General features: G+C 41.1%; 1 long non-coding RNA gene across 1 annotated transcript in view; it reads right to left on the bottom strand.

Annotated features, from left to right (window-relative positions):
- Positions 1-2,287: 2,287 nt before the first annotated feature.
- The window catches only part of LOC131202044 (uncharacterized), a 41,302-nt gene continuing 23,738 nt past the window's right edge, over positions 2,288-19,851 (bottom strand). Inside the window, exons 5-7 of the long non-coding RNA XR_009156049.1 lie at positions 4,459-4,512; positions 4,113-4,335; positions 2,288-2,549 (exon numbers count right to left, since the gene is read on the bottom strand). This is a non-coding gene — a long non-coding RNA (uncharacterized LOC131202044). The remainder of the gene's footprint in view (positions 2,550-4,112; positions 4,336-4,458; positions 4,513-19,851) is intronic.

Below are 19,851 nucleotides of genomic sequence, written 5' to 3'. Positions count from 1 at the left end.
AAGAGAATTGCTGATTGGTTGTAAAGTTACAGTACATGCCAGTCACACATGTGCACAAAGCAAAGCCATCCCATAATACTCCATTAATTATTTAATTTTGCTTCATTATTATATAAACTGGCTATCTATAGGTATCTTTTTTTTCCCTATGCTGATGATGAACTTTGCTAATCCCCGGACCCTTGTCAGGATCGCTCTAAGGACTATTTAAGCACGTCATCTTCCTTGATTCCAGGAACGGGTTCGCTTGCAAGATATGAGTGTCAAAGCCACAACATATCAGCTAGTCTATATAAGAGCCATCTGTGGTCAATCTATAGTGTGCTTGTGGTTGACCCCTCTAGCTGAGAGGTGTTCAAGAGAGGTTACTTGAAGCAGGCAAAAAGCACAAATAAACTAAATGCTCTGTCCAAAGTTAATTCATAACTGACCAAAGCCTCTAATTATTTATAAACAAGCAAATAAACCTCCAAACCTTCAAGCTGGAGGATTTTCACAGCTATACAGTAAGTAAAAACTAGACAAATTTCCGCTAAATGCATTTCTATGCTTTTAGAAATATAGCCATAGGTGAGAAAGTGTTTTCTCAATTCTTTGGCTCAGAGACAAGATTCCAGTAATGGAGAACGTTTGTAGCTCAGGGTTGACATGAATGGCCCTTGGTGCTCTCTGAGCTTGCTTGTTTTCTTGCCGACGTTTCATTACCCAAACTAGCTAACATCATCAGTGCTAGAGACAAGATTGCATCGAGAGCTTTGGATTTTCAGACCCATGGGTATTATGATTGGGATCATATCATAGGAGTATTTCATTACTTCTATTGGCTTTTATTCAGAACCAAAGCTCTGGTTCTAATCTTTAACTCTTTATAGCTGAGTACAGAGAATCACAAAGACTTTTAGATCATTCTCTGACAGGTTCCCTAATGAGATATGAGAACTACTAGGAAAGGAGTTTCTTTTAAGCAGTGTCTCCATCTTATGGAATAATCATCCAACAGGACCGGAGAAGGACTGCAAAAAAAGCCAACAACAATTGCTACCAACCAGCCTTCCATTGAGGACCTGTATAATGCATGAGCCAGAAAGAGGGCTGTGACAGACTCCTCAAATTGTTTCAATTTATGTCCAGGATATGACGCAATAGCAGAGGTGAGTTTCAGCAGGTTCTGACCAATTCTGGAGAACCGGTAGCCAAAATTTTGAGTAGTTCAGAGAACCAGTAAATCCAGCTCTGATTGGCCTCACCCTCATTTATTCTCTGCCTCCTGAGTCCCAGCTGATCGGGAAGAAATGGGGATTTTGCAGTAACCTTTCCCTGGAGTGGGGTGGGAATTGAGATTTTACAGAATCCGTCCCCTGCCACGCCCACCAAGCCACGCCCACCAAGCCACATCACACCCACCCACCACAGAACCGGTAGTAAAAATTTTTGAACCCTACCACTGTGCCAGCATCGTCTTTTTGCAACTGGGTGGCAGGAAAGCAAACTCTATGCTAACTCAGCAGTTTGAAAAATAAGGAATGGATAGTTTAGAAAAAGGTTGAGCAACAAGGCACTTAGTTTTTATAATAACCCAAGTTCTAATGGGAATAATGGATGGAAACTGATTAAGGAGAGATTCAATCTAGAAATAAGGAGAATTTTTCTGACAGTGAGAACAATCAACCAATGGAACAGCTTCAGAAGTTGTTGGAGCTTCCATCATTGGAGGCTTTCAAGAAGAGACTGGACTGCCGTCTGTCAGAAATGGTGTAGGCAGGGTCTCCTGCTTGGGTTGGGGGTTGGACTAGATGATCTACAAGGTCCCTTCCAACTCTGTTAATCTGTTAATTAAATGGACAAGATCCAGCCAAGAGTGAAGCTTTTGTTGCCCTGAATTCCTACATAGGAAGAATCCTTCAGAGGCAGGCAGATAATTTTCACTTCCCTTTTCAAGAGGTGAGAATTCTTCTCAGAAAGAAGTCACTGACAGCTAGCTGGCACAGCTTGGTGTGTTGTAACCTTGAATGCCTGACTTTCTGAGGCCAAACGCCCATTCCTAATTAAAGAAGAAACAGAATTGCAGACTGTGCCTCTCTGATTTCTCTTTGTAGTTTCTTTTTTTAAGCCGTAACAATGAAACTGAATTTGGGCAGCTAGACTGAAAATAACACACTTCACTTTCCTGTCGCCTAAGGAAAATGTCTTCCTGTTCTAGATGTGTCTTTTGGAGATTGGCCTCCAAATATGTCAGCCAGGAAGTCTGATTCAGAGTCCCCTTTGCAACAGACACCCGATAGAGGAACAAAATGGTGAGTCACATTTCCCAGTTTGCAGCCAGAGCGATGGTTGGTTGCGCTCCTGCCAAAGGCAGTGATGCTGGTTGACACAGGCTGCTTTGCAAATACATGCTCTTTGGTGCATTCTTATCACATTCCTCTCGGTCCCTGGGAGTGTTGCAAAAACATGCCTGTGTGGGCACACCCTTCAGCACTCCTTGCTACAAGTCGGAGTAAATGGTTTCTGGTTCATGGTCGCCATGTATTTGCTTCTCAGCCAAGTCCTATCTGAAGATGAAACCAATGGGAAACAATTCAGATTTTAACTTTAAAAAGTTAAACATTGCAGTGTTCAGTAAGGCTCTGCATGATTTCTCCTCCTCCGTTACAGGTAGTGCTCAACTTACAACAGTTCATTTAGTGACTGTTTCAAGTTACAACGGCACTGAAAAAAATGACTTATGGCCATTTTTCACACTTAGGACCATTGCTGCATCCCTGTGGTGACGTGATTTACATTTGGATATTCGACAAGTATCTTACACTTATGACGGCTGCAGTGTCCCGGGGTCACGTGATCCCCTTGTCAGATCACATAATCTGACAAGCAAGGGAAAACCAGATTTGCTTAACAACCGGGTTACTAATTTAAGTACTGCAGTGCTTCACTTAACACATGTGGCGAGAAAAGTCATAAAATGGGGCACAAAACTCCCTTAACAAATTTCTCACATAACAGCATAAATTTTGCACTTAATTGTGGTGATGAGAACTACCTGTGGTTTATAAAATGTCCGCCAATCACTTGGCAACAGTCACGAACTGCGATCCTCAAGACATCACCATCCTCAAGAGATCACAGGCACCAAAATGCTAAATGCCACTCTCCTACTCTTTCTGCCATGTTTTGGGTTTGGTCCTTTATTTTTAAAAGGAATTACAGGGAATGGCTAACAAACCGAAAGCTAAGCAGCCGCCTCTTGTATTATTTTTATTTTTTTAAAAAATGCTCTGGGCCTCAGCTATAGAGCATTGAAACTCAGTTCTTTATCAGGAAGTGTCTTTACCTTCTTCCAGCAGAAAGAAAATAAGTAAGCTGACTGAGGTGAAGAGCATCTTGGGAAAGTAAATGGGGCACTGGGAGTAATCTCACTAATGTGCCTTTTAGTTAATGGATATATGACTGGGTGCATATAGCAGCCACTTGGTGAGACTGCCCCCTGGCGCATTTCAGAATCACAAACGTGCCCAATAGCCTTTTAGAATGAAAGAGCAAGAACTCAGACAAGAAACTTCAGCTAGGAGGAATATCTGGACTTCTCTCAACCAGGCCAGTTTAGATGGGGATTAAAATCTTGTTCAGGATATTATTCTGAAAACTCCACATTGTATGTGATTTGGTAGTTACCGTATTTTTCAGAGTATAAGACGCACCTTTTTCCCACCTAAAAGGGGGTAAAAATTTGGGTGTGTCTTATACTCCGAATGTAACTCCGCCCACCCACTGGCCCCCACCCTTTGGCCTCTGCCCCCCAGCAATTTACCTCCTTGCAGCAAGCAGCAAGAAGAAACAGTCCATTTCAGCTTCAGCACAGCACAATTAGCGCAAGTTGGATCGGCCTCCCGACCCTCAGCTGTTTCAGGCTGCAGAGATTGCCATTACCTATTGCTGCGCAGGCCTCTGCTGTTTGCTGCAAGGAGGTAAATTGCTGGGAGCAGATTTTTTTTTCTTGTGCTAATCAAGCTATGCTGAAAACGAAAATGAAAGTAAAGCAGGCTATTTGCTGTTTGCTGCAACAAGGCAAAATTGCTGGGAGGCAGAGGCAGATTTCTTTTTCTTGTTTTCCTCACCAAAAAAGATAGGTGCGTCTTATAGTCTGGTGCGTCTTATATGCCGAAAAATAGGGTATTTTCTCATCAATGAATGGAATCTTAGCTGTGAAAGGAGCCAGTCAGACCAGTATGTCTGTCTTGTTGCTCAGGGGAGGAATCCAGATTTAGAACTTGGACAAATGACCATCATTGGGTAGACTTTGCAATGCATCAGGAAAACCAAGGACAGCTCATTCCACTCCTACAACATAAGATAATACCAATCAGCACACAAGTATCTCATACAAAGCTTATCCATCCCCATCCTATGTTACCAGTGCCAAACATGGATACTTGCAATAAGACATAAACAAAAGTTAGTCACCATGGAAATGAGATACTTGAGGAAAGCTGCTGGAGTGACCAGAAGTGATAAAATCTGAAATGAGATCATAAGAGAAAAAATTGGCATAGAATCAGTCCTAGACTACATACAAAAACAGAAAATAAAGTGGTTTACTCACCTGGAGAGGATGTTTTGGGATTCCGTACAAGGCATATACAAAAAGAGGAGAAGGTCAAAGAACATGAGGCAGATCCAGAAGAAGATGGAAAGACAAAATTAAGGACACATTACAATAGCATCAAATAACAATCATTGAGGATGCCAGAAGAGAAAGAACCAGAACTTTGTATTTCCCTTGACATTCAAAGTGATAAAAGAGGAAGGGGAGGAGGAGGAGGAGGAGAACAACAACAACAATGGATAGAAATAAGAACCATCTCCCATTGACATATACCGTATATACTCGAATATAAGCCGATCCGAGTATAAGCCGAGGTCCCCAATTTTACCCCAAAAACTGGGGTAAACTGGGGACTCGAGTATAAGCCGAGGGTGGGAAATGAGGCACCTACGGTTGAAACCCTCCTCCCTCAGCTGAGAAGGCTGGCGGCTCCCGCCCGCCTCTCACTGCACCGCAGGGCTTCCGTCCGGTAAAATGTGAAAAAGAAAAAAACTCGAGTATAAGCCGTATATACTCGAATATAAGCCGATCCGAGTATAAGCCGAGGGGTTTAAAAAAAACAAAACTCGAGTATAAGCCGTATAGACCCGAGTATAAGCCGAGGGGACGTTTTTCAGCACAAAAAATGTGCTGAAAAACTCGGCTTATACTCGAGTATATACGGTAACTCCTATATTGTTGGTTTATTCAATTTCTGTGGCCGCTCATCTTAGTCAATGACTTTGGGTACTTTACAATTCAGAAAATATATTACGATTTAAGGAGGCAACTGGACTTTCTGGTTTTTCTTCGAAGATGTTTCGCTTCTCACCCAAGAAGCTTCACCAGAAAGTCCAGTTGCCTCTTGAAAAAGCACCTTCAGGGCAACCATGACCTGTATGATTGAGAATCTCTATAGACATTACAATTTAAAAATAAAAAGAGTAAAACCAGTAAAAACATTAAAAACATCCAATTCAACATGCCCAAGAGCAAAATATCTGGCCAGTTAGCAATACAGCCAGGAAATGGGGTCTTTAACACATTCAGCACCCCAGACTCAGGAACATAGTGAGGTTTTTAGGGCCTTATGAAAGCCTAACAAGGCTGCGGCCATTCTGACCTCCAACTGGAGGATATTCCTTAGAGCAGGAGCCATTAAAGAAAAAGCTTGCCTTCAGGTCCCTGCAAGCCAAAGTCCTAGCAAAGTCCTCAGGGCAGGCAGGAGACCAGAAAGTGACTTCAGCAAGATATGTTTAGACTTTGCTTGACTCAGAGAATGCCAGAAAGCAGATCCTTTATATAGGCCATGGGGTGTGGCTCCATGACTCAGCACTTATCCAGGCCTGCCTCCTTCCTTCTGGCGCGCCTATCAATTCTTCTGAGCGAGGTCACTCCAGTCGGCAGCTGTTGGTAATTGGCCTCCCTCAGGCTCACATGCTGTGGGGGAGGGGGAGGGGTCTAGTTGCTCCGTTTGCCTGGGCATGGAGCCAGGGCTGGGGCCGGGAGGCATACTAGGACATTCCTCAGCGTTCGGAAGCAGATAAGAAGGCCCCGGCTGCGGTGAGAGCGGGCAAGACACAACAAACTGGCAGTATTTCACCCCTCCGATTCAGATAAGAGTGTACAACTGGCAAATCACTCAGAAGTGTGCAAAGGCCCTCCTACCCACAGGTGCCACCTGCTGTTCAGGTAAGAGTCATGAGTCCAGGAAAATCTCTAGAATGTGGGGAGATGGATAGATAGATAGATAGATAGATAGATAGACAGATAAATAGATAGATAGATATTTCTGTAAGAATTTCCACACTATTCTGAAAATCATCTAGGCCAGATGTGTCAAACTCGATTTCATTGAGGGCCACATCAGGGTTGTGTCTGATCTAGGGGGAGTGAGGGGGTGAGTGGGCATGGCCAGGGTGGGTGTGGCCAGGGTGGGCGTGGCCATGGCCAGCTCGATGTCCTGCAGCCCTCCGCCAGTGAAAATGGAGCACGGCCCTCCCGGGCTCAGTTTTTGCTGGCAGAGGCACTGCAGGCCGGTCCTTCATTGTTTCCAGGATGGCCCTGCAGGCCGGAGTGCCTTGAGTTTGACATCCCTGATCTAGACTTATGATCTTTGTTTAGCAAATTTAGCAGTGCAGTCTAATCCCCAAATTCATGGGAAGATCTCACTGGGATTCTGAGAGCAGAGTGAGAAGCGATATCAAGCTCGAATCTGGGCAATGGAGATGGAAAGGAGAGAGATCTCCAGGTTTCCCGTTGCAAAATTGATCTGCAAAGTTATTGGTAGTTTTCTGTCCACTGCAGTGTCTAACACCCCTCGCCCCAAAGTTGGGTGCTTTGTCTGCTAGAGCAGGAGTGGCACAACTGATTTTAGTTATTTTGTCAATGCTGACAAAGGTTTGACTATTATTTGGGTCTCCTGCTGAATAATCAACACTTCTACAGGCCAGACATCATTGCTTGGTATATAATGAGTGAAGAGCAATCCTCTTCCTGATATATTAAGATTTTTGTGTGTGTTTTAGAGCAGGGGTCTCCAACCTTGGTCCCTTTAAGACTTGTGGACTTCAACTCCCAGAGTTCCTCAGCCAGCTTTGCTGGCTGAGGGACTCTAGGAGCTGAAGTCCACAAGTCTTAAAGGGACCAAGGTTGGAGACCCCTGTTTTAAAAGATGCCTTCAGTTAGGTGATTCACCTACCCCTCCCTCAAGCTACAAGATAGAAATCAAGAAATTGTTTCCAGCAATTGTGTCCTCTCTAAGTTTCCTCAGACTCTGGAGGGCCCTAAACCTTGTATTGTTGTATCTTCATTTATGATGCTTCCCTCTGACTGAATACACAGGATGTAAAAACAGTTATTGGTGTGGGTGTATGGGTGGTGTCTACAATCTGACATCCCTGCCAAATATGGATGCTGGGACTTAAACAAAATTTGAAAAAAAGTTTAATTAAAAAAAAAAGGTTAGTTAAACCCAGGAATGAAAACAACATAACAAATAGACAGTCCAAATCACCCTAGCTACTTAAACCAAAATCTTTCTTTATACAAAGATTTTTGTTTTCAAATTTTTATAATAATAATGATAATTAATGATTAATAAAAATCTTTCTTGTATATCACTGAGAAGCAGACAGCAAATTACTGATAACTGATAAATTAAGATTTGTGGCTTGGTCAGAGAATAGTAACAACAGTGAAAATACCAAGAATATAGAAATTGATTTCCCATCTAAGATAGCAGGCAATTTCACTTCTGGAACACAAGTGGGCTTTCCCACTTGTTCCAAGGTGGAATTTTACTTCCAAGACTCCGATTTCTGCCTTCTGTTCCTTTCCTTTCCTTACCTTGCTTTCTGCCTCCTCAAGGGCCACTCTACCTTTCACTGATGGCAACCCTGTTCTGCCTTTCCTAGAGCTGTTTTCCTTTCATTCCCTTTCCCCCGTTGGACCTTTTCAACAAAGGCATTTTAATACTTCTTCAACCTTCAGCATTTCCTGATTATCAAAGGATTCCCTTTGCCAATAAATACAAAGTCAATGCCCTTTTGTTCTCTGTAAGATATGACACAGCCTAGATTATATTATATATTAGATATAGAATGTATAATATACTATATACTAATATATTATATACTATATATTATATAATGTTGCCTATTCTATTCTATTCTATTCTATTCTATTCTATTCTATTCTATTCTATTCTATTCTATTCTATTCTATTCTATTCTATTAGATTCTTATTATCTTGAATGCCTCCACCCCTGTCATTTCAGTTCAGCACTTCAGTCTCACCATATGTAATGTGAATTGTGTGAAAATATCCATTTATATGTTCTTTCACGCTGTTATATTTCCATACGTTTACTTTTTTTTAGCAGCCTAATTAAATAATACATTTTGACTAGCCTACATGTGCCAGTATGGGCATCAGTAGTGATGACATGCCAACAATTGGTGATGGGAGTGAGTAGATGCATGGGGTGAGCTAATGCAACCGAGCGCAGGGGACCAGCCTACTGGGAAAGTGCATTAATGAATGCCTAGCATGTATCAGCCAGAACATCCCTTCCATTAGCCTCAGCACTTATTAATTGGGCCGAGTGAAGTAAATTGGCAGTGTTGGCTCCTTATTAAATAGTTAAATTGCATCCTGTGTGACAAAAGGTAATTGAACACCTTTATGCAGAATATTCTAAGAATTCATGGGTGAGGTTATCCAGGCTATCCTCCAACTTAAAAAATGAAAAAAAATTATTATTATTTCACTACTTTTCTCCTTATGATAAATAACATTGATAAATGTTCCCCGTAATTGGCTCTTGACTTTATTTATTTCCTATCCTTCATATTTTTATAAATAACTCATCAGCAAACATACCTACCACGCCTTACTCCTCCTAGTTTTCCCACAACAACAACCCTGTGAGGTGGGTTGGGCTGGGAGGGAGAGAGAGTTTGAGTGAGTGACTGGCTCTCATATTTTATTATGAATGTTACAGTAGGGTTGGGGTAGGGATGAAACCTATGCAGTGCATTAAAATGCTTGTAGTGTTGAACTCTGTATCATAACTGAAGCAGGATTATTCTCTCCATCATCTCATTAGGGGGAGCCAGATTGTTGGGGGCAATGTGCTGACCCTGTAAACCGCTTAGAGAGGGCTGTAAAGCAGGGATCCCCAACCTTTCGGACCTCAGGGACCACTAAATTCATAATTTTAAATCCCGTGGACCACTAATATGATCTGCCTAAAGACCGGCTTGGTGGACGTGGCCAACTCGATGGCACTCATGTCGAGGATTGCCTCGCCAGCCGCTACTCACCCCTCCCCTCCCAGCCACTCCTCGCCTGCCCACTCGGGCTCCTTAGGACCCCAACAGGAAACAGTTGTTGGAGCTAAGCAGCCACCACGAGAAAGAGTTGGCAAAACAGCTGGCTCAGTTCAAATTGGATCTGACCGAGAAGGAGGTTCAGCAGAAGCACCTCACTGAGGACTAGGAGCATAGGCTTTTCAAGCAGAGGGAAGACCTGCGGGAGTGCAAGGTGTCTGGAGGCTTAATGGGCTGAGATGGTCAGCCAGTTCCAGACCATGAGGCAGTCCCACTGGTACAAGGCCCTCCAGCTCTTCGCCACCAGCGGCACTTCCCTCCAGCCTTCGCCCAGACCCCCACACCAGGAGGATTAAGCAGACCCCAAGTCAGAATTTCTGGCCCCCCAACCCTCACAAGAAGACCCCAAAGGGGGAGAGTCTCTGCAGCAACACAAATGTTCATTGCACATATCCGTCCCAGGGGTCGTAGTTTGAGGACACCTGATTTAGCGCAATATAAAAAATGCAAATAATTTTTCTGCAGACCACCAAAATTTTCTCATGGACCACCAGTGGTCCATGGACCACCAGTTGGTGACCATTGCTGTAAAGCACTCTGGAGTGGTATATAAGTCTAAGTACTGTTGCTATTGCTATTAGAAGAGCACAATAAAATTAAATGCATTGGGGATTTATGGGCATGGAAGGAGATAACTGAAATGGATGTTCCAAATCATACTGAAGTTTAAGCCACCCAGCTTTGTGCCAAATCTGCCAGTACTAATCTTTGCTTGATTGGTTGTTTAAACCAAAACAATGATTATGCATAATAACTAAGAACACAGACCATTAAAACAACTAATTTAAGACAGAGAAGAAATTCTTTCTTTATAATATTATTTAGCTCAACGTAGCATACAGTTATCAAAAGACAAGGGCAAGTCAGTGAATTAAAATTCTTATGTCCACATTCTTTGCAAGGCAACACGAATAAATAAAAACAAATGTAAGGAGCCAAAGCATAGTATGGGAGAACATTTTCCTGTTGAAATGAACACCAGGTTGATAGAAAATATGCCTAGTATCTTTTATGATATTCTTAAAAGGGATGGTGGTGGGTGGGAATCCCCAAGGGCTGGATCTAACATCACTGTGACTAGCAGAACATTTTCCCCACCCAGGTTTTATCACTATAGATATTAAAGGAGTGATCATTAAGATGATGTCATTTCCTCTTTTTACACTTGTGTAACTCTGCTGTATGTGCTGATAACAATTGTGATATAGAACAGTGATCACCAACCAGTGGTCCGTGCACCACTGGTGGTCCGCGAGAAAATTTTGGTGGTCCACAGAAAAATTATTTGCATTTTTTATATTGCACTGTAAGGGAATAGATATACTGAAATACTAGAATATATATGTATATGATGTCTATGTATACCTGCATGATGCAAATATTTGTTTCCTGTGACATTGACATATATATTATGCCTTTTGTAGTTATAACACAAACATGCCGGCAAGCAATGTCGGCTGGCGGCCCCCCAGGAGAAGGGCCTTTTCTGTGTGGGCTCCTACCCTCTGGAACGAACTTCCCACAGGATTCCGCCAACTTCCTGACCTTCGAACCTTTCACCGCGAGCTGAAGACATATTTGTTCATTCGTGCAGGACTGGCATAGGATTTTAGATTTTATATGGTTTTAATTTTTAATGGGTTTTATTGTTTTAAATTTATCTTAACCTGGGCCAAATTGAATAAGTTTTTTAAATAGTATTTTATCTTGTATTTATATTGCTGCTCTGTTTTATCTGGCTGTAAACCGCCCTGAGTTCTTCCGGAGAAGGGCGGTATAAAAATCTAATTAAATAAATAAATAAATAAATAAATGCCACATGGACTAACTTCCAAGCCTCTGTTTAAGTTTCTTGTTTGGCATTTACAAGCTTACACATATTAATATTGGACTTTACAGTACTAAATAGTATTTATCTTTTTTAAAAAATTCATATTAGTGGTCCTCAGGATTTAAAATTATGAATTTAATGGTCCCTTAGGTCCAAAAGGTTGGTGACCTCTGATATAGAATATGAAACAAGGCAAGCATATCCGAACTGCGAAAATCTCCAACTCCTGGCTGAAATCTACTGATTTTCCAGGATTCTACAGCTCAGATCTGGCACGCAAACCCTGCTTTCTTGGACATTTCAGAAGCTGCTGTTTGGAGGAACAAGCCTATTTTAATAAGGCAAAAGAAGTTCAAATATAATCATTGCTCCTGACAATATCTCCTCAATCTTTTATGGACCAGCCAGCGTCCAGCAAAACAAAATAAAGTTTGTTTTGTACTGCTGAACGATTTTCTCCACACCTGAAAAAAAAAAAAGGAATCTGAAAAATGTTTTAATTTTTTTTTTTTAAAAAAAGTGCTGAACGAGGTCAAGCAAATGAAGAAAAAAAACCTGCTTCTAGAATTAATGCTGAAAATCAGCAAGTCGTGATTTTTCAATATGGTGACTGACGAAATAGCAGTACAGCCTCAAAAAGTGAACCTGGGTTAGCATTGAAGAGCTCTCCCTTTTCCATACTTCATATAAAGACGAACAGGCAAAGAACAGGACATCCTGTATGAGTTACAAAGATTAAGTGTTATAAACAGGGGTGGGATTCATATACTGTAGCAACCGGTTCGTCCAGCACCGGAAATGTGAGCGTGCGTGCGCCATCCACTCATGCGTGCGGCATCACAAAAGATGGCAATTCGCTCACGCACGCCATCAGCACATGCGTGCAATGTCAAACAACACGGCAATTCGCTCATGAGTGCCCTCCATACATGCATGCGGCATAAAAAACACAGCGATATAGGACAGGATTGCTCTCGGGCGGGTGGGCGGGGGTAATAACCCAGAATCCCCCACAATTGTGTCCTCAGAATTTGGGTGCTTGGTGACTAGCATGGATTTACAGTGGCTCAGTGTTTGAAAGTCATGTAATCTCCATTTGTAATGAGGTGATCGCTGACAAGCAAATTCAGTGGGAGAAGCACTATTTGCTTAATGATTGTGTGATTGGCTTAACAACTGCCGTAATTCGCTTAACAACAACGGCAAAAAAAATAATCAGGTACTACAACTCACTTAACAACCACCGGGATAGCTCAGGCAATAGAGAAGCCTGTTATTAGAACACAGCAGCCTGCAATTACTGCAGGTTCGAGCCCGGCCCAAGGTTGACTCAGCCTTCCATCCTTTATAAGGTAGGTAAAATGAGGACCCAGATTGTTGGGGGGGCAATAAGTTGACTTTGTATATAAATATACAAATAGAATGAGACTATTGCCTTATACATTGTAAGCCGCCCTGAGTCTTCGGAGAAGGGCGGGGTATAAATGTAAACAAAAAAAAACCAAAAAAAAACACCTTGCTTATCAACAGAATTTTTGGTCCCAATTGTGGACATAACTCAAGAACTACCTGTAGCTTCATTCTAAGGTATTTTAAAAGCCAAAATCTTGAAAGGATTTGAGTTCTTACTGTACATTCCCTACTCAAACCAGAAGTAGGCAAAAGGCCTGAAGCTTTGGTACAACAGTAAATATTATTGTTCTTATTTAAGTTCTTCTTCCTCCTTCCTGTGAACGTATCTTGCTCATTATGAACATTTAGTATATTGAACAAAACTCTAACATACTGCAAATCTTTGAAAGGAACTTTTGCTTTGCTCCCCATTACAAGGCATTTCATGAGAGCTAGTATCTTAAAGGGGAATCAGGATCTTGAAAATAAATACAATGGACCACGAGATGTCCCCATGTCAAATTTTTTCTTGTGCCAGCAAGTCAGTATTGATTCCTGGCGACTGCTGGGGCTTATCCTCACAGTTTTCTTTCAGGTTCTCAGAAGTACCTCCTTCCTGGGGCTCAGAGAGAGTGACTGGCCCAAACTGGCCCTCTTATGGGTACTTATAGAAGAACAATGTGCCTACACTGAAAGTAAGCTCTTTAGCTGAAGCTGTTTTAGAACACCTTTTTCCAATTTGATGTCCTCTAGGTACCAGGTGCAGCGAATTACAACTTCAGCATCAAGAGGCCCATAATAGTGAATGGATACACTGCCTGGGAATGATAGGAGCTGTAGTTCAATCCATTTGGAGTTGGAGATGTCTATCATAAGAGTTTCCATTTACAAACTGTTAGATCGGATGATGGAAGAGACGGACATAGCTCTTTTAGTAACAACAGCTCTTTACTAGTAGACCAGCCCAACCCAACTGAGTGCTAGTCTGGCAGTGTCCTTTTTATATAGAGGGCTGCCAGACAGCTTAGCCAATGAGATATCAAGTATTTTCCTGCCTTTTTGGAGGACCTGAGTGAAAACTATGCACACTCCTTATATGGTATATAACACAAACATCCTGTGAACTGAGATTTCAACCTTCCAAACCATCTCTTGAACCCTGAATTTACATCTTTTCCTTTGCTACTTCTGGATTTCAGTTCAAATCATTGTTGCCAGAAACAGCTATTTTCCAGATGCTGGCAGTGATTTGGCAGAGTTCCAGCCTTTATCCTGAGGACTGACAAATCACAGATTTGCATTTCTTCTCCATAAATCAATACCTTCCAGTTTATTATAAAGAAAGAGCCATGATAATGGGCCGGTTGAAGGATTAAAGGAGAAAGAGAAGATGGCAACTCAACTAATAGAAAAGGAAAGGGAAGGTCACATAAAAACTGAATGGAATTTTTATGTCTGTCTTCATTGCAGATATCCTCGTCTAAGTTTATATTTTTCACAAAGTGTGTCTGCAGAACTAAAACAGATCACTATGATAAGAGATGATTAACCGTGACTGGATGGTTGATCCTGTTTGATTCAACTGAGAAGCCTTACAGAAGTTTAAATTAGTAATAAAGTAAACAGAGTAGCACCAGGAAGAACTGATATTCTACAAAATAAAAAAGGCAGGAAATTCAAACCATTGTGTCCACACATAAAACATACTTTGCACACCGGGCTTCAGCTCTTAATCATCTTTTTTGCCCAGGAAGCAATAAATCTTAGTTAAATATTACAGAAGTTAATAACATGGAACATGGGCCATATATTGGCTTTTGAGGAAGGGAATCAACAATGGAGCAATATTTAATCACTTGAATATGTGTGTCTGTGAGGGCCTAACACTAATGTGTTTGTTAAACAAAGGGGTTTTTCATTTTCATCAGCTATTTGAAAAATGACAAAATAGAGAAAAGGATGAAAAAAATGCCTCTGAGCAACACGGTCAGTGTAATCTCATTTCTCCCTGTACTTTGAACTGAAATCCAGCTGTTGTTTTTCTAGTGTCATCCCACACAATATTTCTGAAGAAGGTTTGGTCTTGAGAAAAGCTGAGGGGAATTCTCTGAGTCGTTCACCATTAAGACCTGATACGGAAAAGAATCTTTAGAATGTAGCTTAAGCCGGAGGTCAAGGAGAGAAGGAGACTGATAAAGCAGGATTAATGCTTGACAAGTGTAAGATTGTGGAGGCTGAGGTAATTTCAAGGCTGGAGTTTGTTGAGATAAGTCACTGCTTTCTTAGATCCTAGTTGGAAGTAGTAATGTACAACGTGGGATGTGGAAATTGTTCCAGGAAAGACCAGAAATGCACAGAAGAAAACGTACACCATGAAAAATGTGTGTTGCCTTTTTTTTTTTATACTAATGAAACAAAAAATCCTAGAGTCAGGAATAGCAACCTAGGGTCAATGAGTGATCATAAGAAGCATGCTTAATTTATCAAGTAATAATAAGAATGCACTACATCAGGAGTGTCAAACTTGCGTCATCACATTGTCATCACATGACATATCGTGACTTCCCTCCCCTTCACTAAAATGGGGGTGGGGGTGGCCAGCGTATGACTTGCATCTGGCCCGTGGGTCGCAAGTGTGATACCCCTTCACTACATCCTTCCCTTCTGAAATACAGACCCTACTATATCTACAAATCTAAGCACCGTGGTAGCTTTTCTTTGCGAAATGGATACCACCCATCACTTCCTGCTTGGCAGGAATGCTTGATGTGTCCAACAATGCAGGTCATTGTGGAACAACCATCCATTGTGTGCCTACTTTGGGGGCAGACGCTTCTGATGCTAATTCACAAATTAAAGTTGAATCTCCAACCGCATCAAGGGCGCCTTTCTGCACCTTCTCCAGTCAATGTGTCTCTCCGAATCTGAGCAGCAGCAATCTTTGCAATGTAAGAAAGAAATCCAGGTCTTTCCTCAATCTTTCCAGTTGCCTACTTATATAGCTTCTTGCTAGTACAGGTTGTCCAGTGGGGAAGAGCCTTGTTTCAGCATGATTAGATTGCTCAACTCGCTTCAGATGTTTGTCCCGAACACCTCAAATTAGCTTGGAAAAGGTCCAGCATGAACTTAAGGCACGATCTCAGAACATTACTGGCATGTTGATTTATTCTGATACTTCATTATGCTATGCAAATAGCAAATTTTAAGCTTTTGATTCAGTGGGATAGTTTCTCAAGATATTGTTCAGAAGGTATGAATAACGCTTTCAATCAATCTATGTGCAGCTGGCCAATATAACATTGATATTATATATAAATCTGATAACATTCTTTTTCAAGATGTATTGGGATACTTGACTCAATAAAAGTAGTCTCGGCTACAATGGGAAGACTTTCAATCTGTGTGAGGGGAAAAGATGTCCAAGGAAGCCCCACCTGATGTGGATTTTTAGGCTGTTTTCCTTATAAAGATAAACAAGACAAACCAAATACTGTTGCATGATTGTATAACCTTTTAAAATGTGTCCTCTAAGGCAGGGGTCTCCAACTTTGGCACCTTTAAGCCTGGCAGACTTCAACTCTTCAAAGTCAGCTTTGCTGGCTGGGGAATTCTGGGAGTTGAAGTCCACCAGGTTTAAAATTGCCAAGGTTGGAGACCCCTGCTCTAAGGGCAAAACTTTGTGCTGCCTTTGAAAAGCAGCTGAAAATAGAATGCTATTTTGTGGACTGAAGATTGACAGCAGCGGCTTATAGTCAGCGATGAGGGTAAACTTCCTTTTGTGCGAGGTCTGGATTAAACTGATTAAACCAGTCTCCGTACTTCCCTTTCTGCTTGTGCATAATTTTTATTTGCAGCCGTGAAAAGGTGTGATGTAAAGGCTATTGGGCATTCACTGCTTTCTTTCTTCTGTGCTGTATACCACTGCCACATGGAGAGGCATCTCAACCCATTGTCACTGGTAAACCGAGGCTATAATGTTTCAGCACTGCATCTGATGTCACAATTTTCCTTGATTCTGTGAAAGCTTGTCTGCACTGTTTAGTCCAGCAATCTACCTTCCCTCCTTATAGTAAACCATTCAAAGGGTATAGCTTGATAGCTAAATTTGCAGAATTGATTATGGCAATAACATACAGTCATAAGCACATTTAATTCATCAACGATAACAATAAACTACAATGCAGTTCGTGTCAGTCCTATTTGAATCCCTGTTGCAGGGTGAAATGCTCCTTGTTTGGACCGCATCACCTGAACCGGTAGCAATGGTGGCAGCAAAATGAGGACCCAGATTTTTGACTTTGTAAACGGCTTAGAGAGTGCTGTAAAGCGGGGGAGGGGGGTGTCATTGTATCAATATGACATTCTTATGACAACACCTTTGGGACTGACTAGAATGACTTGGAAACCAAAAAGGTGAGCAAGCCTCATAGATGCATAGATAGTCAGTGGTGGGATTCAGCCAGTTCGCACCACTTCGGGAGAACTGGTTGTTAACTTTCTGAACAGTTTGGCAAACTGGTTGTTGGAAGAAATCATTAGGGCAGAGAACCGGTTGTTAAATTACTTGAATCCCACCACTGCATAGATGCCATAATTTCCTCCAGCAATATTTTTTGAGGTGAACTCCGAGTTGAAGAAATTGGCACTCCAAAGAATATTTTATAGTGGGTGGGCTGTGTAATATGTTTATACTGCCTATTACAAAAGGAGCTAGATTGGGAGTAAGTAAGGAAAATTCGTCAACCAGTATATACTGATAAGCTATTGATGTTGTGCATTAAACTGCTAATTTTTGTGCACTTATTACAATGCTCCTAAAACAAGGTCTGAAACCTAGGGTACACTTTACTAGATAGAAGATGGAAGAGAGTTAAATTTAACTGGGATAAACTTTAAACTGGTGAATCTATTTGAGTTTTATTTCTGATGTGTAGCTGCAATGGTGAATAGAAACAGATGAGCATGTGGCAACTGTTCAGAGGTTGCCGGCAGTGTAAAATATTGGAAAGCCTTCTTTTTACCTTTGACTATAATCAGTGGTGGGATTCAAATAATTTAACAACCTCTAATGACCAGCTGGGTAGGTGTGGCTCGATGGTCATGTGACCGTGTAGGTGTGGCCAACTTAATGTTGCTCACGCCGATGGGCGCTTCACATTACTGTTACAATGTAATAAGGGTTAACCAGAGAGGCAGTTTCTGTAAGCAGGGCAATAAAAATTAGGCTAGGAACAATACCAGAATGTTTGCTTCCTGCCTTCCTTACAGGATTAGCCCTGTAAAGTGGAAAAAAACAAAATAAGATTTCTTCCAACAATCGGTTCTCTGAACTGCAGTTAACAACCGGTTCTCCCGAATAGGTGTGAACCGGCTGAATCCCACCACTTATAGACCATTGAGTAAACTAAAGTCTTAGAGCTGAAACAATTAGATCAGAAATCCCTATAATCCATGGGATTTTAGGAAGGAAACTGCACGGATAATGATAACATCCTTGTGTGATTTATTCCTCTGGAAACCTGGGCAAGAGAACTGTGGAGTTGATGGGAGCAATCCTTTCCCTTCAAATTGTTGCCTTAATATAAATCACAATGTGTTTTCCTTAACGCTCATCTGATTTTTAAATTAGAACTCAGGGTATGATAGGAGGAAAAACATGTTAAAGTTCATCAGGTCTGATTTCCCCCCCCCCAACACCCAGTGTTTACTAAAATTATATATGCTTTTAAAAACAAAACATGGAAATCCTATGTAAACGACCGTCCCATGTTTTCCAGGAAATATGTCTTGGCTAGAGAGACAGAGCTTGTATTTGTTTTAATTTTAACAAACTTTTTGACAAGATTCTTAGAAAATACCCACTTCCCCTGCTCAATCACACTCGCTTTGTTCTGTCTTTTTTTCCGGTGTTCGGGGTAAAATTTGAATTGCTGTATGCTGCCTGCAAGTGCCTTCTTTCTTACAAATGGCTCTGCAGAAGAGAAATGGGATAGAAATCAAGCATCCTGGCCCTTGAATGTGTTTAGCATTCCGTTCTAGTGGCAAACTGTATTAACCATGCAAAGCAAATGTTTTTATTAGCAATATCCAGCTGTTACACTTTCCTATTTAATATAAAAGCTCTTCTTTTACATATCCCAGAGAAGGAGAACAGTGCTGAGAGTGCCGGGAAGTGGGGAATAATCCTAAAAGACATTGAATGAAATAAAGTAGGTTTGCTCAACAGGGTGTCCCATATTTCTTGATTGATCAAGCTTTCTCTGTGGGAATGATTTGCAAGTAGGAATGATATTTTATAAGGATTTTAAAATGTACACATATAGATGCTAGCTACTCTGCAGAAAATTCTGGCATCATGTGGCTAAAGCATTATTCTTTTACAAATCCTTGCATAATGTCAGTTTTATACCGAGGTTAGTCACAAACTGTAAATGCAAGCAAAAAGTTGGAAATATATCGGTATGTAATGGCTCATAGCCAACATTCCCCAGTCGTACCAACAATGAGTACAGTGACCTAACACAAATAGATTTCACAGAAGATAATGTTGAAAAGGCCCTTCACAAACTGAAACCATCTATTGGACCTGATGGACTATGTGCATACTTCTTAAAAAAGCTTAAGGGTTGTTTTAATATTGTGTATATTTCTGTTTGTATTTTATTTGCCTGTTCACCGCCCTGAGTCCTTCGGGAGAAGGGCGGTATACAAATTAAATTATTATTATTATTATTATTATTATTATTATTATTATTATTATTATTATTATTATTATTATTATTATTATTATTATTTCCACTAATATAGCAGAACCCCTAAGCATAATCTTTGAAAAAGCTTTCACGACCAGTTCCCTTCCCAAACTTTGGTCACTAGCCACAGTCATCCCTGTCTTCAAAAAAGGAGACCCCAGCCCAGTTGAAAATTACAGACCAATCTCTTTATGCTGCGTCACCTGCAAAGTAATGGAATCATCAACCAATCCAGTACCCTCCACCTAGAAACAAACAACCTACTCTCTAATAAACAATTTGGTTTCAGAAAAAAATTATCCTGTAATTTACAACTTCATCAATGCAAAAACATATGGACTACAAATCTTGATCAGGGCAAAGCAATAGATGCAATTTACATAGACTTCTGTAAAACTTTTGAC

The sequence above is a fragment of the Ahaetulla prasina genome, chromosome 1 (assembly GCF_028640845.1).
Source record: "Ahaetulla prasina isolate Xishuangbanna chromosome 1, ASM2864084v1, whole genome shotgun sequence".
Classification (NCBI taxonomy): Eukaryota; Metazoa; Chordata; class Lepidosauria; order Squamata; family Colubridae; genus Ahaetulla; species Ahaetulla prasina.
Note: the sequence above shows the minus strand (reverse complement) of the source record. Positions and strands in the feature narration are given on the sequence as shown.